Source organism: Schistocerca gregaria, unplaced genomic scaffold (genome assembly GCF_023897955.1).
Source record: "Schistocerca gregaria isolate iqSchGreg1 unplaced genomic scaffold, iqSchGreg1.2 ptg000318l, whole genome shotgun sequence".
Taxonomy (NCBI): domain Eukaryota; kingdom Metazoa; phylum Arthropoda; class Insecta; order Orthoptera; family Acrididae; genus Schistocerca; species Schistocerca gregaria.
Genome location: NW_026061796.1, coordinates 359,044 through 374,084, shown reverse-complemented (window position 1 = coordinate 374,084; position 15,041 = coordinate 359,044). Strand labels below are relative to the sequence as shown.

The 15,041-nt window shown below is 50.2% G+C and overlaps 19 non-coding genes across 19 annotated transcripts; all 19 read right to left on the bottom strand.

Moving 5' to 3' along the window:
* Positions 1-839: 839 nt before the first annotated feature.
* On the bottom strand, positions 840-912 carry Trnak-uuu (transfer RNA lysine (anticodon UUU)). Its single transcript has one exon. It is a non-coding gene; the product is annotated as a tRNA-Lys (tRNA).
* Positions 913-1,449: 537 nt separating this feature from the next.
* Trnaf-gaa (transfer RNA phenylalanine (anticodon GAA)) lies at positions 1,450-1,522 on the bottom strand. The gene has a single exon. It is a non-coding gene; the product is annotated as a tRNA-Phe (tRNA).
* Positions 1,523-2,101: 579 nt separating this feature from the next.
* On the bottom strand, positions 2,102-2,183 carry Trnas-uga (transfer RNA serine (anticodon UGA)). The gene has a single exon. It is a non-coding gene; the product is annotated as a tRNA-Ser (tRNA).
* Positions 2,184-3,110: 927 nt separating this feature from the next.
* Trnak-uuu (transfer RNA lysine (anticodon UUU)) lies at positions 3,111-3,183 on the bottom strand. The gene has a single exon. It is a non-coding gene; the product is annotated as a tRNA-Lys (tRNA).
* Positions 3,184-3,720: 537 nt separating this feature from the next.
* Positions 3,721-3,793, bottom strand: Trnaf-gaa (transfer RNA phenylalanine (anticodon GAA)). The gene has a single exon. It is a non-coding gene; the product is annotated as a tRNA-Phe (tRNA).
* Positions 3,794-4,372: 579 nt separating this feature from the next.
* Trnas-uga (transfer RNA serine (anticodon UGA)) lies at positions 4,373-4,454 on the bottom strand. Its single transcript has one exon. It is a non-coding gene; the product is annotated as a tRNA-Ser (tRNA).
* Positions 4,455-5,381: 927 nt separating this feature from the next.
* On the bottom strand, positions 5,382-5,454 carry Trnak-uuu (transfer RNA lysine (anticodon UUU)). Its single transcript has one exon. It is a non-coding gene; the product is annotated as a tRNA-Lys (tRNA).
* A 537-nt stretch (positions 5,455-5,991) lies between these two features.
* On the bottom strand, positions 5,992-6,064 carry Trnaf-gaa (transfer RNA phenylalanine (anticodon GAA)). The gene has a single exon. It is a non-coding gene; the product is annotated as a tRNA-Phe (tRNA).
* Positions 6,065-6,643: 579 nt separating this feature from the next.
* On the bottom strand, positions 6,644-6,725 carry Trnas-uga (transfer RNA serine (anticodon UGA)). Its single transcript has one exon. It is a non-coding gene; the product is annotated as a tRNA-Ser (tRNA).
* Positions 6,726-7,652: 927 nt separating this feature from the next.
* On the bottom strand, positions 7,653-7,725 carry Trnak-uuu (transfer RNA lysine (anticodon UUU)). Its single transcript has one exon. It is a non-coding gene; the product is annotated as a tRNA-Lys (tRNA).
* Positions 7,726-8,262: 537 nt separating this feature from the next.
* Trnaf-gaa (transfer RNA phenylalanine (anticodon GAA)) lies at positions 8,263-8,335 on the bottom strand. The gene has a single exon. It is a non-coding gene; the product is annotated as a tRNA-Phe (tRNA).
* Positions 8,336-8,914: 579 nt separating this feature from the next.
* On the bottom strand, positions 8,915-8,996 carry Trnas-uga (transfer RNA serine (anticodon UGA)). The gene has a single exon. It is a non-coding gene; the product is annotated as a tRNA-Ser (tRNA).
* A 927-nt stretch (positions 8,997-9,923) lies between these two features.
* Trnak-uuu (transfer RNA lysine (anticodon UUU)) lies at positions 9,924-9,996 on the bottom strand. Its single transcript has one exon. It is a non-coding gene; the product is annotated as a tRNA-Lys (tRNA).
* A 537-nt stretch (positions 9,997-10,533) lies between these two features.
* Positions 10,534-10,606, bottom strand: Trnaf-gaa (transfer RNA phenylalanine (anticodon GAA)). Its single transcript has one exon. It is a non-coding gene; the product is annotated as a tRNA-Phe (tRNA).
* Positions 10,607-11,185: 579 nt separating this feature from the next.
* Trnas-uga (transfer RNA serine (anticodon UGA)) lies at positions 11,186-11,267 on the bottom strand. The gene has a single exon. It is a non-coding gene; the product is annotated as a tRNA-Ser (tRNA).
* Positions 11,268-12,194: 927 nt separating this feature from the next.
* Positions 12,195-12,267, bottom strand: Trnak-uuu (transfer RNA lysine (anticodon UUU)). Its single transcript has one exon. It is a non-coding gene; the product is annotated as a tRNA-Lys (tRNA).
* A 537-nt stretch (positions 12,268-12,804) lies between these two features.
* Trnaf-gaa (transfer RNA phenylalanine (anticodon GAA)) lies at positions 12,805-12,877 on the bottom strand. The gene has a single exon. It is a non-coding gene; the product is annotated as a tRNA-Phe (tRNA).
* A 579-nt stretch (positions 12,878-13,456) lies between these two features.
* Trnas-uga (transfer RNA serine (anticodon UGA)) lies at positions 13,457-13,538 on the bottom strand. The gene has a single exon. It is a non-coding gene; the product is annotated as a tRNA-Ser (tRNA).
* Positions 13,539-14,465: 927 nt separating this feature from the next.
* Trnak-uuu (transfer RNA lysine (anticodon UUU)) lies at positions 14,466-14,538 on the bottom strand. Its single transcript has one exon. It is a non-coding gene; the product is annotated as a tRNA-Lys (tRNA).
* Between the last annotated feature and the right edge of the window lie 503 nt (positions 14,539-15,041).

Below are 15,041 nucleotides of genomic sequence, written 5' to 3'. Positions count from 1 at the left end.
TAGTGATTCCACTGCCAGCACATTAGACGTTACGAAAGTGTATTAATTTTCGCCCCGACAGGGACTAGAACCCAGGACCCTTTGGTTGAAAACCTAACGCTCTACCGACTGAGCTATCCGCACCCACGCACGAGCATTGTCATACAGCTGCGTCGTGTGCGAGTGATTCGCATGTCGTAATTGCTGGCTTATGGCTCCAATGGCGACTTCACCGACTTCCCACTGACGCGCCGCTGACGCTAGTTTTCTGGCGTCTTAAGGGATGGACATACTTGCAAGTAGCTGCGAGATCATTGAAAAGAAACGCGGCGCCATTGCTTTTGCCGCACTCGACTGATTGAATTGCAATTCCTAAAAAGGAATGAACCTTCACTCTGTCCAACAATTTCAAGCACGTGTGTGTACTCACGAACTCGGCGAAGGCGCGAGAAAATGACGGGGGCGCACTCGTGGGCCTGCGACGGCTTCCTGCAGTCACATCGTCAGTGCGAGGTGGACCGGTAGGCACAGGAAGCAGCGGCCGTCGTGAAACTCAGCATTCTTAAACGGAAATTTTCGTCTTGTTTAGAATGGCGTCATTGGTTTGCACGCTCATTCATGCGTGTGAAAGTATTTGCTGCTCTTTACGCAGAATCGCACGCAGCCGGCGGGATTCGAAACTACTTTCGAGTCAGACGCCTTAACCACTCGGCCACGGCTGCCCCGAACGCAGCGTTCTCCCGACACGTGCAAATTGAACCGTTTAAAGCACTGTGGTGTCAGAAAACGGCGTTGCTGCATTCTTTTCCGTAGTGTTTCCACCACTACCAGAGGAAACGCTACCAAATTATTAAAATTTCCGCCCGAACAGGGACTTGAACCCTGGACCCTTAGGTTAAAAGCCTAATGCTCTACCGACTGAGCTATCCGGGCTCACAACGCCTTATGAAACATCTCACGATGCACAACGACACATTGACTCATGTCCTTTACTGTTGTGCAATCGCTGCATGGAGCTGTTAGTAGTTAAACGTCGCCTGAATGCTGTCTGCAAACTTATCGCGCAAAGGTCGTAACAGACCATCGAACAATGTTGACACACGATGCAAAAACAAACTGCAGCAGTCGTTACGTCTCATACGTTGGAGTAGAGGATTTACGTGTTTTGTCGACACTCATCGGGCAATTGGAAAATTCACAAGCACTTCGAATGCAATGTTTCCCACGTTTTCGCTCATTTCACGGTTCCGCTGGAGACGTTCTTCACCTCCTGGCACAAAACAGGGAACGCAGTCGGTAGGACGTTTTTTTATTTTCATACTTCTCAGAGAGTTGCCTACTGTGTTCCTCTTATGGCAAGCACTAGACAACCAGAACAGTTACAGAAGAGAGTCATGTCCGTTCTCGGCTCTAGTTACATTATCACAAAGTCAGAGCAATTCCATTGGCGTCGGCTTCAAAACGAAGCCGTGCCGAAACCCGGGATCGAACCAGGGACCTTTAGATCTTCAGTCTAACGCTCTCCCAACTGAGCTATTTCGGCTGACGTACAGCGCCCCTCTTTTGCACGTCTGCCCCGTTGCCAATTTCACAGTCATCTTCGTCTGAAAGAACACAGGGACGCCGAAAGGCGAACAGCAGATGCAGTAAAGTACCACACACATTTCTTCTGCTTCCATCGTCGTAACTAGCAAACATGTCGACTCGATTCATGTAATATTGACTTCGCTGACGCTAGAAAAGCTGTGCTATATCGATGCCACGTGCAACTAGTGTGCAGAGAACGAGGCAGAGGAAGGAGTGAGCCTCTCCAACGTGTGTGAGGCAGTATCTAGCAGATACACGCGGTAAAACGTTTGACTTGCGTTTGCTCATTAATTGCTACACGTCATCGTCTGCAAGCTAAAATAATCACATCTGCACTGCCCAGAGAGGCGACACTTGCACTGACACCTGGTGGACGGTTGTGAGACGAGGAGATGAGCTGTGGCTTCTGGGCACGACTGTAGCGCTGCACCCTGGAGCCAAGAACACTGCACCTTGCTGGCGGCCCACGTGTTTAGTAGTGACGCAACTGCTAGGATGCAGCTGAACGTCCATCTTCTGAGAGCGAGAAAATTTCCGCAGTCGGCAGGACTCGAACCTACGCTCCCAGAGGGAATCTGATTTCAAGTCAGACGCCTTAACCACTCGGCCACGACTGCACGTCTCAGAGGCGTCTCTCGACAACTGAAACTCCCACCTTTGCAAGCAATCTCATGGCAGAAGGCAGCATGGGCTCACTCTTTTCTGTAGTGATTCCACTGCCAGCACATTAGACGTTACGAAAGTGTATTAATTTTCGCCCCGACAGGGACTAGAACCCAGGACCCTTTGGTTGAAAACCTAACGCTCTACCGACTGAGCTATCCGCACCCACGCACGAGCATTGTCATACAGCTGCGTCGTGTGCGAGTGATTCGCATGTCGTAATTGCTGGCTTATGGCTCCAATGGCGACTTCACCGACTTCCCACTGACGCGCCGCTGACGCTAGTTTTCTGGCGTCTTAAGGGATGGACATACTTGCAAGTAGCTGCGAGATCATTGAAAAGAAACGCGGCGCCATTGCTTTTGCCGCACTCGACTGATTGAATTGCAATTCCTAAAAAGGAATGAACCTTCACTCTGTCCAACAATTTCAAGCACGTGTGTGTACTCACGAACTCGGCGAAGGCGCGAGAAAATGACGGGGGCGCACTCGTGGGCCTGCGACGGCTTCCTGCAGTCACATCGTCAGTGCGAGGTGGACCGGTAGGCACAGGAAGCAGCGGCCGTCGTGAAACTCAGCATTCTTAAACGGAAATTTTCGTCTTGTTTAGAATGGCGTCATTGGTTTGCACGCTCATTCATGCGTGTGAAAGTATTTGCTGCTCTTTACGCAGAATCGCACGCAGCCGGCGGGATTCGAAACTACTTTCGAGTCAGACGCCTTAACCACTCGGCCACGGCTGCCCCGAACGCAGCGTTCTCCCGACACGTGCAAATTGAACCGTTTAAAGCACTGTGGTGTCAGAAAACGGCGTTGCTGCATTCTTTTCCGTAGTGTTTCCACCACTACCAGAGGAAACGCTACCAAATTATTAAAATTTCCGCCCGAACAGGGACTTGAACCCTGGACCCTTAGGTTAAAAGCCTAATGCTCTACCGACTGAGCTATCCGGGCTCACAACGCCTTATGAAACATCTCACGATGCACAACGACACATTGACTCATGTCCTTTACTGTTGTGCAATCGCTGCATGGAGCTGTTAGTAGTTAAACGTCGCCTGAATGCTGTCTGCAAACTTATCGCGCAAAGCTCGTAACAGACCATCGAACAATGTTGACACACGATGCAAAAACAAACTGCAGCAGTCGTTACGTCTCATACGTTGGAGTAGAGGATTTACGTGTTTTGTCGACACTCATCGGGCAATTGGAAAATTCACAAGCACTTCGAATGCAATGTTTCCCACGTTTTCGCTCATTTCACGGTTCCGCTGGAGACGTTCTTCACCTCCTGGCACAAAACAGGGAACGCAGTCGGTAGGACGTTTTTTTATTTTCTTACTTCTCAGAGAGTTGCCTACTGTGTTCCTCTTATGGCAAGCACTAGACAACCAGAACAGTTACAGAAGAGAGTCATGTCCGTTCTCGGCTCTAGTTACATTATCACAAAGTCAGAGCAATTCCATTGGCGTCGGCTTCAAAACGAAGCCGTGCCGAAACCCGGGATCGAACCAGGGACCTTTAGATCTTCAGTCTAACGCTCTCCCAACTGAGCTATTTCGGCTGACGTACAGCGCCCCTCTTTTGCACGTCTGCCCCGTTGCCAATTTCACAGTCATCTTCGTCTGAAAGAACACAGGGACGCCGAAAGGCGAACAGCAGATGCAGTAAAGTACCACACACATTTCTTCTGCTTCCATCGTCGTAACTAGCAAACATGTCGACTCGATTCATGTAATATTGACTTCGCTGACGCTAGAAAAGCTGTGCTATATCGATGCCACGTGCAACTAGTGTGCAGAGAACGAGGCAGAGGAAGGAGTGAGCCTCTCCAACGTGTGTGAGGCAGTATCTAGCAGATACACGCGGTAAAACGTTTGACTTGCGTTTGCTCATTAATTGCTACACGTCATCGTCTGCAAGCTAAAATAATCACATCTGCACTGCCCAGAGAGGCGACACTTGCACTGACACCTGGTGGACGGTTGTGAGACGAGGAGATGAGCTGTGGCTTCTGGGCACGACTGTAGCGCTGCACCCTGGAGCCAAGAACACTGCACCTTGCTGGCGGCCCACGTGTTTAGTAGTGACGCAACTGCTAGGATGCAGCTGAACGTCCATCTTCTGAGAGCGAGAAAATTTCCGCAGTCGGCAGGACTCGAACCTACGCTCCCAGAGGGAATCTGATTTCAAGTCAGACGCCTTAACCACTCGGCCACGACTGCACGTCTCAGAAGCGTCTCTCGACAACTGAAACTCCCACCTTTGCAAGCAATCTCATGGCAGAAGGCAGCATGGGCTCACTCTTTTCTGTAGTGATTCCACTGCCAGCACATTAGACGTTACGAAAGTGTATTAATTTTCGCCCCGACAGGGACTAGAACCCAGGACCCTTTGGTTGAAAACCTAACGCTCTACCGACTGAGCTATCCGCACCCACGCACGAGCATTGTCATACAGCTGCGTCGTGTGCGAGTGATTCGCATGTCGTAATTGCTGGCTTATGGCTCCAATGGCGACTTCACCGACTTCCCACTGACGCGCCGCTGACGCTAGTTTTCTGGCGTCTTAAGGGATGGACATACTTGCAAGTAGCTGCGAGATCATTGAAAAGAAACGCGGCGCCATTGCTTTTGCCGCACTCGACTGATTGAATTGCAATTCCTAAAAAGGAATGAACCTTCACTCTGTCCAACAATTTCAAGCACGTGTGTGTACTCACGAACTCGGCGAAGGCGCGAGAAAATGACGGGGGCGCACTCGTGGGCCTGCGACGGCTTCCTGCAGTCACATCGTCAGTGCGAGGTGGACCGGTAGGCACAGGAAGCAGCGGCCGTCGTGAAACTCAGCATTCTTAAACGGAAATTTTCGTCTTGTTTAGAATGGCGTCATTGGTTTGCACGCTCATTCATGCGTGTGAAAGTATTTGCTGCTCTTTACGCAGAATCGCACGCAGCCGGCGGGATTCGAAACTACTTTCGAGTCAGACGCCTTAACCACTCGGCCACGGCTGCCCCGAACGCAGCGTTCTCCCGACACGTGCAAATTGAACCGTTTAAAGCACTGTGGTGTCAGAAAACGGCGTTGCTGCATTCTTTTCCGTAGTGTTTCCACCACTACCAGAGGAAACGCTACCAAATTATTAAAATTTCCGCCCGAACAGGGACTTGAACCCTGGACCCTTAGGTTAAAAGCCTAATGCTCTACCGACTGAGCTATCCGGGCTCACAACGCCTTATGAAACATCTCACGATGCACAACGACACATTGACTCATGTCCTTTACTGTTGTGCAATCGCTGCATGGAGCTGTTAGTAGTTAAACGTCGCCTGAATGCTGTCTGCAAACTTATCGCGCAAAGCTCGTAACAGACCATCGAACAATGTTGACACACGATGCAAAAACAAACTGCAGCAGTCGTTACGTCTCATACGTTGGAGTAGAGGATTTACGTGTTTTGTCGACACTCATCGGGCAATTGGAAAATTCACAAGCACTTCGAATGCAATGTTTCCCACGTTTTCGCTCATTTCACGGTTCCGCTGGAGACGTTCTTCACCTCCTGGCACAAAACAGGGAACGCAGTCGGTAGGACGTTTTTTTATTTTCTTACTTCTCAGAGAGTTGCCTACTGTGTTCCTCTTATGGCAAGCACTAGACAACCAGAACAGTTACAGAAGAGAGTCATGTCCGTTCTCGGCTCTAGTTACATTATCACAAAGTCAGAGCAATTCCATTGGCGTCGGCTTCAAAACGAAGCCGTGCCGAAACCCGGGATCGAACCAGGGACCTTTAGATCTTCAGTCTAACGCTCTCCCAACTGAGCTATTTCGGCTGACGTACAGCGCCCCTCTTTTGCACGTCTGCCCCGTTGCCAATTTCACAGTCATCTTCGTCTGAAAGAACACAGGGACGCCGAAAGGCGAACAGCAGATGCAGTAAAGTACCACACACATTTCTTCTGCTTCCATCGTCGTAACTAGCAAACATGTCGACTCGATTCATGTAATATTGACTTCGCTGACGCTAGAAAAGCTGTGCTATATCGATGCCACGTGCAACTAGTGTGCAGAGAACGAGGCAGAGGAAGGAGTGAGCCTCTCCAACGTGTGTGAGGCAGTATCTAGCAGATACACGCGGTAAAACGTTTGACTTGCGTTTGCTCATTAATTGCTACACGTCATCGTCTGCAAGCTAAAATAATCACATCTGCACTGCCCAGAGAGGCGACACTTGCACTGACACCTGGTGGACGGTTGTGAGACGAGGAGATGAGCTGTGGCTTCTGGGCACGACTGTAGCGCTGCACCCTGGAGCCAAGAACACTGCACCTTGCTGGCGGCCCACGTGTTTAGTAGTGACGCAACTGCTAGGATGCAGCTGAACGTCCATCTTCTGAGAGCGAGAAAATTTCCGCAGTCGGCAGGACTCGAACCTACGCTCCCAGAGGGAATCTGATTTCAAGTCAGACGCCTTAACCACTCGGCCACGACTGCACGTCTCAGAAGCGTCTCTCGACAACTGAAACTCCCACCTTTGCAAGCAATCTCATGGCAGAAGGCAGCATGGGCTCACTCTTTTCTGTAGTGATTCCACTGCCAGCACATTAGACGTTACGAAAGTGTATTAATTTTCGCCCCGACAGGGACTAGAACCCAGGACCCTTTGGTTGAAAACCTAACGCTCTACCGACTGAGCTATCCGCACCCACGCACGAGCATTGTCATACAGCTGCGTCGTGTGCGAGTGATTCGCATGTCGTAATTGCTGGCTTATGGCTCCAATGGCGACTTCACCGACTTCCCACTGACGCGCCGCTGACGCTAGTTTTCTGGCGTCTTAAGGGATGGACATACTTGCAAGTAGCTGCGAGATCATTGAAAAGAAACGCGGCGCCATTGCTTTTGCCGCACTCGACTGATTGAATTGCAATTCCTAAAAAGGAATGAACCTTCACTCTGTCCAACAATTTCAAGCACGTGTGTGTACTCACGAACTCGGCGAAGGCGCGAGAAAATGACGGGGGCGCACTCGTGGGCCTGCGACGGCTTCCTGCAGTCACATCGTCAGTGCGAGGTGGACCGGTAGGCACAGGAAGCAGCGGCCGTCGTGAAACTCAGCATTCTTAAACGGAAATTTTCGTCTTGTTTAGAATGGCGTCATTGGTTTGCACTCTCATTCATGCGTGTGAAAGTATTTGCTGCTCTTTACGCAGAATCGCACGCAGCCGGCGGGATTCGAAACTACTTTCGAGTCAGACGCCTTAACCACTCGGCCACGGCTGCCCCGAACGCAGCGTTCTCCCGACACGTGCAAATTGAACCGTTTAAAGCACTGTGGTGTCAGAAAACGGCGTTGCTGCATTCTTTTCCGTAGTGTTTCCACCACTACCAGAGGAAACGCTACCAAATTATTAAAATTTCCGCCCGAACAGGGACTTGAACCCTGGACCCTTAGGTTAAAAGCCTAATGCTCTACCGACTGAGCTATCCGGGCTCACAACGCCTTATGAAACATCTCACGATGCACAACGACACATTGACTCATGTCCTTTACTGTTGTGCAATCGCTGCATGGAGCTGTTAGTAGTTAAACGTCGCCTGAATGCTGTCTGCAAACTTATCGCGCAAAGCTCGTAACAGACCATCGAACAATGTTGACACACGATGCAAAAACAAACTGCAGCAGTCGTTACGTCTCATACGTTGGAGTAGAGGATTTACGTGTTTTGTCGACACTCATCGGGCAATTGGAAAATTCACAAGCACTTCGAATGCAATGTTTCCCACGTTTTCGCTCATTTCACGGTTCCGCTGGAGACGTTCTTCACCTCCTGGCACAAAACAGGGAACGCAGTCGGTAGGACGTTTTTTTATTTTCTTACTTCTCAGAGAGTTGCCTACTGTGTTCCTCTTATGGCAAGCACTAGACAACCAGAACAGTTACAGAAGAGAGTCATGTCCGTTCTCGGCTCTAGTTACATTATCACAAAGTCAGAGCAATTCCATTGGCGTCGGCTTCAAAACGAAGCCGTGCCGAAACCCGGGATCGAACCAGGGACCTTTAGATCTTCAGTCTAACGCTCTCCCAACTGAGCTATTTCGGCTGACGTACAGCGCCCCTCTTTTGCACGTCTGCCCCGTTGCCAATTTCACAGTCATCTTCGTCTGAAAGAACACAGGGACGCCGAAAGGCGAACAGCAGATGCAGTAAAGTACCACACACATTTCTTCTGCTTCCATCGTCGTAACTAGCAAACATGTCGACTCGATTCATGTAATATTGACTTCGCTGACGCTAGAAAAGCTGTGCTATATCGATGCCACGTGCAACTAGTGTGCAGAGAACGAGGCAGAGGAAGGAGTGAGCCTCTCCAACGTGTGTGAGGCAGTATCTAGCAGATACACGCGGTAAAACGTTTGACTTGCGTTTGCTCATTAATTGCTACACGTCATCGTCTGCAAGCTAAAATAATCACATCTGCACTGCCCAGAGAGGCGACACTTGCACTGACACCTGGTGGACGGTTGTGAGACGAGGAGATGAGCTGTGGCTTCTGGGCACGACTGTAGCGCTGCACCCTGGAGCCAAGAACACTGCACCTTGCTGGCGGCCCACGTGTTTAGTAGTGACGCAACTGCTAGGATGCAGCTGAACGTCCATCTTCTGAGAGCGAGAAAATTTCCGCAGTCGGCAGGACTCGAACCTACGCTCCCAGAGGGAATCTGATTTCAAGTCAGACGCCTTAACCACTCGGCCACGACTGCACGTCTCAGAGGCGTCTCTCGACAACTGAAACTCCCACCTTTGCAAGCAATCTCATGGCAGAAGGCAGCATGGGCTCACTCTTTTCTGTAGTGATTCCACTGCCAGCACATTAGACGTTACGAAAGTGTATTAATTTTCGCCCCGACAGGGACTAGAACCCAGGACCCTTTGGTTGAAAACCTAACGCTCTACCGACTGAGCTATCCGCACCCACGCACGAGCATTGTCATACAGCTGCGTCGTGTGCGAGTGATTCGCATGTCGTAATTGCTGGCTTATGGCTCCAATGGCGACTTCACCGACTTCCCACTGACGCGCCGCTGACGCTAGTTTTCTGGCGTCTTAAGGGATGGACATACTTGCAAGTAGCTGCGAGATCATTGAAAAGAAACGCGGCGCCATTGCTTTTGCCGCACTCGACTGATTGAATTGCAATTCCTAAAAAGGAATGAACCTTCACTCTGTCCAACAATTTCAAGCACGTGTGTGTACTCACGAACTCGGCGAAGGCGCGAGAAAATGACGGGGGCGCACTCGTGGGCCTGCGACGGCTTCCTGCAGTCACATCGTCAGTGCGAGGTGGACCGGTAGGCACAGGAAGCAGCGGCCGTCGTGAAACTCAGCATTCTTAAACGGAAATTTTCGTCTTGTTTAGAATGGCGTCATTGGTTTGCACGCTCATTCATGCGTGTGAAAGTATTTGCTGCTCTTTACGCAGAATCGCACGCAGCCGGCGGGATTCGAAACTACTTTCGAGTCAGACGCCTTAACCACTCGGCCACGGCTGCCCCGAACGCAGCGTTCTCCCGACACGTGCAAATTGAACCGTTTAAAGCACTGTGGTGTCAGAAAACGGCGTTGCTGCATTCTTTTCCGTAGTGTTTCCACCACTACCAGAGGAAACGCTACCAAATTATTAAAATTTCCGCCCGAACAGGGACTTGAACCCTGGACCCTTAGGTTAAAAGCCTAATGCTCTACCGACTGAGCTATCCGGGCTCACAACGCCTTATGAAACATCTCACGATGCACAACGACACATTGACTCATGTCCTTTACTGTTGTGCAATCGCTGCATGGAGCTGTTAGTAGTTAAACGTCGCCTGAATGCTGTCTGCAAACTTATCGCGCAAAGCTCGTAACAGACCATCGAACAATGTTGACACACGATGCAAAAACAAACTGCAGCAGTCGTTACGTCTCATACGTTGGAGTAGAGGATTTACGTGTTTTGTCGACACTCATCGGGCAATTGGAAAATTCACAAGCACTTCGAATGCAATGTTTCCCACGTTTTCGCTCATTTCACGGTTCCGCTGGAGACGTTCTTCACCTCCTGGCACAAAACAGGGAACGCAGTCGGTAGGACGTTTTTTTATTTTCTTACTTCTCAGAGAGTTGCCTACTGTGTTCCTCTTATGGCAAGCACTAGACAACCAGAACAGTTACAGAAGAGAGTCATGTCCGTTCTCGGCTCTAGTTACATTATCACAAAGTCAGAGCAATTCCATTGGCGTCGGCTTCAAAACGAAGCCGTGCCGAAACCCGGGATCGAACCAGGGACCTTTAGATCTTCAGTCTAACGCTCTCCCAACTGAGCTATTTCGGCTGACGTACAGCGCCCCTCTTTTGCACGTCTGCCCCGTTGCCAATTTCACAGTCATCTTCGTCTGAAAGAACACAGGGACGCCGAAAGGCGAACAGCAGATGCAGTAAAGTACCACACACATTTCTTCTGCTTCCATCGTCGTAACTAGCAAACATGTCGACTCGATTCATGTAATATTGACTTCGCTGACGCTAGAAAAGCTGTGCTATATCGATGCCACGTGCAACTAGTGTGCAGAGAACGAGGCAGAGGAAGGAGTGAGCCTCTCCAACGTGTGTGAGGCAGTATCTAGCAGATACACGCGGTAAAACGTTTGACTTGCGTTTGCTCATTAATTGCTACACGTCATCGTCTGCAAGCTAAAATAATCACATCTGCACTGCCCAGAGAGGCGACACTTGCACTGACACCTGGTGGACGGTTGTGAGACGAGGAGATGAGCTGTGGCTTCTGGGCACGACTGTAGCGCTGCACCCTGGAGCCAAGAACACTGCACCTTGCTGGCGGCCCACGTGTTTAGTAGTGACGCAACTGCTAGGATGCAGCTGAACGTCCATCTTCTGAGAGCGAGAAAATTTCCGCAGTCGGCAGGACTCGAACCTACGCTCCCAGAGGGAATCTGATTTCAAGTCAGACGCCTTAACCACTCGGCCACGACTGCACGTCTCAGAAGCGTCTCTCGACAACTGAAACTCCCACCTTTGCAAGCAATCTCATGGCAGAAGGCAGCATGGGCTCACTCTTTTCTGTAGTGATTCCACTGCCAGCACATTAGACGTTACGAAAGTGTATTAATTTTCGCCCCGACAGGGACTAGAACCCAGGACCCTTTGGTTGAAAACCTAACGCTCTACCGACTGAGCTATCCGCACCCACGCACGAGCATTGTCATACAGCTGCGTCGTGTGCGAGTGATTCGCATGTCGTAATTGCTGGCTTATGGCTCCAATGGCGACTTCACCGACTTCCCACTGACGCGCCGCTGACGCTAGTTTTCTGGCGTCTTAAGGGATGGACATACTTGCAAGTAGCTGCGAGATCATTGAAAAGAAACGCGGCGCCATTGCTTTTGCCGCACTCGACTGATTGAATTGCAATTCCTAAAAAGGAATGAACCTTCACTCTGTCCAACAATTTCAAGCACGTGTGTGTACTCACGAACTCGGCGAAGGCGCGAGAAAATGACGGGGGCGCACTCGTGGGCCTGCGACGGCTTCCTGCAGTCACATCGTCAGTGCGAGGTGGACCGGTAGGCACAGGAAGCAGCGGCCGTCGTGAAACTCAGCATTCTTAAACGGAAATTTTCGTCTTGTTTAGAATGGCGTCATTGGTTTGCACGCTCATTCATGCGTGTGAAAGTATTTGCTGCTCTTTACGCAGAATCGCACGCAGCCGGCGGGATTCGAAACTACTTTCGAGTCAGACGCCTTAACCACTCGGCCACGGCTGCCCCGAACGCAGCGTTCTCCCGACACGTGCAAATTGAACCGTTTAAAGCACTGTGGTGTCAGAAAACGGCGTTGCTGCATTCTTTTCCGTAGTGTTTCCACCACTACCAGAGGAAACGCTACCAAATTATTAAAATTTCCGCCCGAACAGGGACTTGAACCCTGGACCCTTAGGTTAAAAGCCTAATGCTCTACCGACTGAGCTATCCGGGCTCACAACGCCTTATGAAACATCTCACGATGCACAACGACACATTGACTCATGTCCTTTACTGTTGTGCAATCGCTGCATGGAGCTGTTAGTAGTTAAACGTCGCCTGAATGCTGTCTGCAAACTTATCGCGCAAAGCTCGTAACAGACCATCGAACAATGTTGACACACGATGCAAAAACAAACTGCAGCAGTCGTTACGTCTCATACGTTGGAGTAGAGGATTTACGTGTTTTGTCGACACTCATCGGGCAATTGGAAAATTCACAAGCACTTCGAATGCAATGTTTCCCACGTTTTCGCTCATTTCACGGTTCCGCTGGAGACGTTCTTCACCTCCTGGCACAAAACAGGGAACGCAGTCGGTAGGACGTTTTTTTATTTTCTTACTTCTCAGAGAGTTGCCTACTGTGTTCCTCTTATGGCAAGCACTAGACAACCAGAACAGTTACAGAAGAGAGTCATGTCCGTTCTCGGCTCTAGTTACATTATCACAAAGTCAGAGCAATTCCATTGGCGTCGGCTTCAAAACGAAGCCGTGCCGAAACCCGGGATCGAACCAGGGACCTTTAGATCTTCAGTCTAACGCTCTCCCAACTGAGCTATTTCGGCTGACGTACAGCGCCCCTCTTTTGCACGTCTGCCCCGTTGCCAATTTCACAGTCATCTTCGTCTGAAAGAACACAGGGACGCCGAAAGGCGAACAGCAGATGCAGTAAAGTACCACACACATTTCTTCTGCTTCCATCGTCGTAACTAGCAAACATGTCGACTCGATTCATGTAATATTGACTTCGCTGACGCTAGAAAAGCTGTGCTATATCGATGCCACGTGCAACTAGTGTGCAGAGAACGAGGCAGAGGAAGGAGTGAGCCTCTCCAACGTGTGTGAGGCAGTATCTAGCAGATACACGCGGTAAAACGTTTGACTTGCGTTTGCTCATTAATTGCTACACGTCATCGTCTGCAAGCTAAAATAATCACATCTGCACTGCCCAGAGAGGCGACACTTGCACTGACACCTGGTGGACGGTTGTGAGACGAGGAGATGAGCTGTGGCTTCTGGGCACGACTGTAGCGCTGCACCCTGGAGCCAAGAACACTGCACCTTGCTGGCGGCCCACGTGTTTAGTAGTGACGCAACTGCTAGGATGCAGCTGAACGTCCATCTTCTGAGAGCGAGAAAATTTCCGCAGTCGGCAGGACTCGAACCTACGCTCCCAGAGGGAATCTGATTTCAAGTCAGACGCCTTAACCACTCGGCCACGACTGCACGTCTCAGAAGCGTCTCTCGACAACTGAAACTCCCACCTTTGCAAGCAATCTCATGGCAGAAGGCAGCATGGGCTCACTCTTTTCTGTAGTGATTCCACTGCCAGCACATTAGACGTTACGAAAGTGTATTAATTTTCGCCCCGACAGGGACTAGAACCCAGGACCCTTTGGTTGAAAACCTAACGCTCTACCGACTGAGCTATCCGCACCCACGCACGAGCATTGTCATACAGCTGCGTCGTGTGCGAGTGATTCGCATGTCGTAATTGCTGGCTTATGGCTCCAATGGCGACTTCACCGACTTCCCACTGACGCGCCGCTGACGCTAGTTTTCTGGCGTCTTAAGGGATGGACATACTTGCAAGTAGCTGCGAGATCATTGAAAAGAAACGCGGCGCCATTGCTTTTGCCGCACTCGACTGATTGAATTGCAATTCCTAAAAAGGAATGAACCTTCACTCTGTCCAACAATTTCAAGCACGTGTGTGTACTCACGAACTCGGCGAAGGCGCGAGAAAATGACGGGGGCGCACTCGTGGGCCTGCGACGGCTTCCTGCAGTCACATCGTCAGTGCGAGGTGGACCGGTAGGCACAGGAAGCAGCGGCCGTCGTGAAACTCAGCATTCTTAAACGGAAATTTTCGTCTTGTTTAGAATGGCGTCATTGGTTTGCACGCTCATTCATGCGTGTGAAAGTATTTGCTGCTCTTTACGCAGAATCGCACGCAGCCGGCGGGATTCGAAACTACTTTCGAGTCAGACGCCTTAACCACTCGGCCACGGCTGCCCCGAACGCAGCGTTCTCCCGATACGTGCAAATTGAACCGTTTAAAGCACTGTGGTGTCAGAAAACGGCGTTGCTGCATTCTTTTCCGTAGTGTTTCCACCACTACCAGAGGAAACGCTACCAAATTATTAAAATTTCCGCCCGAACAGGGACTTGAACCCTGGACCCTTAGGTTAAAAGCCTAATGCTCTACCGACTGAGCTATCCGGGCTCACAACGCCTTATGAAACATCTCACGATGCACAACGACACATTGACTCATGTCCTTTACTGTTGTGCAATCGCTGCATGGAGCTGTTAGTAGTTAAACGTCGCCTGAATGCTGTCTGCAAACTTATCGCGCAAAGCTCGTAACAGACCATCGAACAATGTTGACACACGATGCAAAAACAAACTGCAGCAGTCGTTACGTCTCATACGTTGGAGTAGAGGATTTACGTGTTTTGTCGACACTCATCGGGCAATTGGAAAATTCACAAGCACTTCGAATGCAATGTTTCCCACGTTTTCGCTCATTTCACGGTTCCGCTGGAGACGTTCTTCACCTCCTGGCACAAAACAGGGAACGCAGTCGGTAGGACGTTTTTTTATTTTCATACTTCTCAGAGAGTTGCCTACTGTGTTCCTCTTATGGCAAGCACTAGACAACCAGAACAGTTACAGAAGAGAGTCATGTCCGTTCTCGGCTCTAGTTACATTATCACAAAGTCAGAG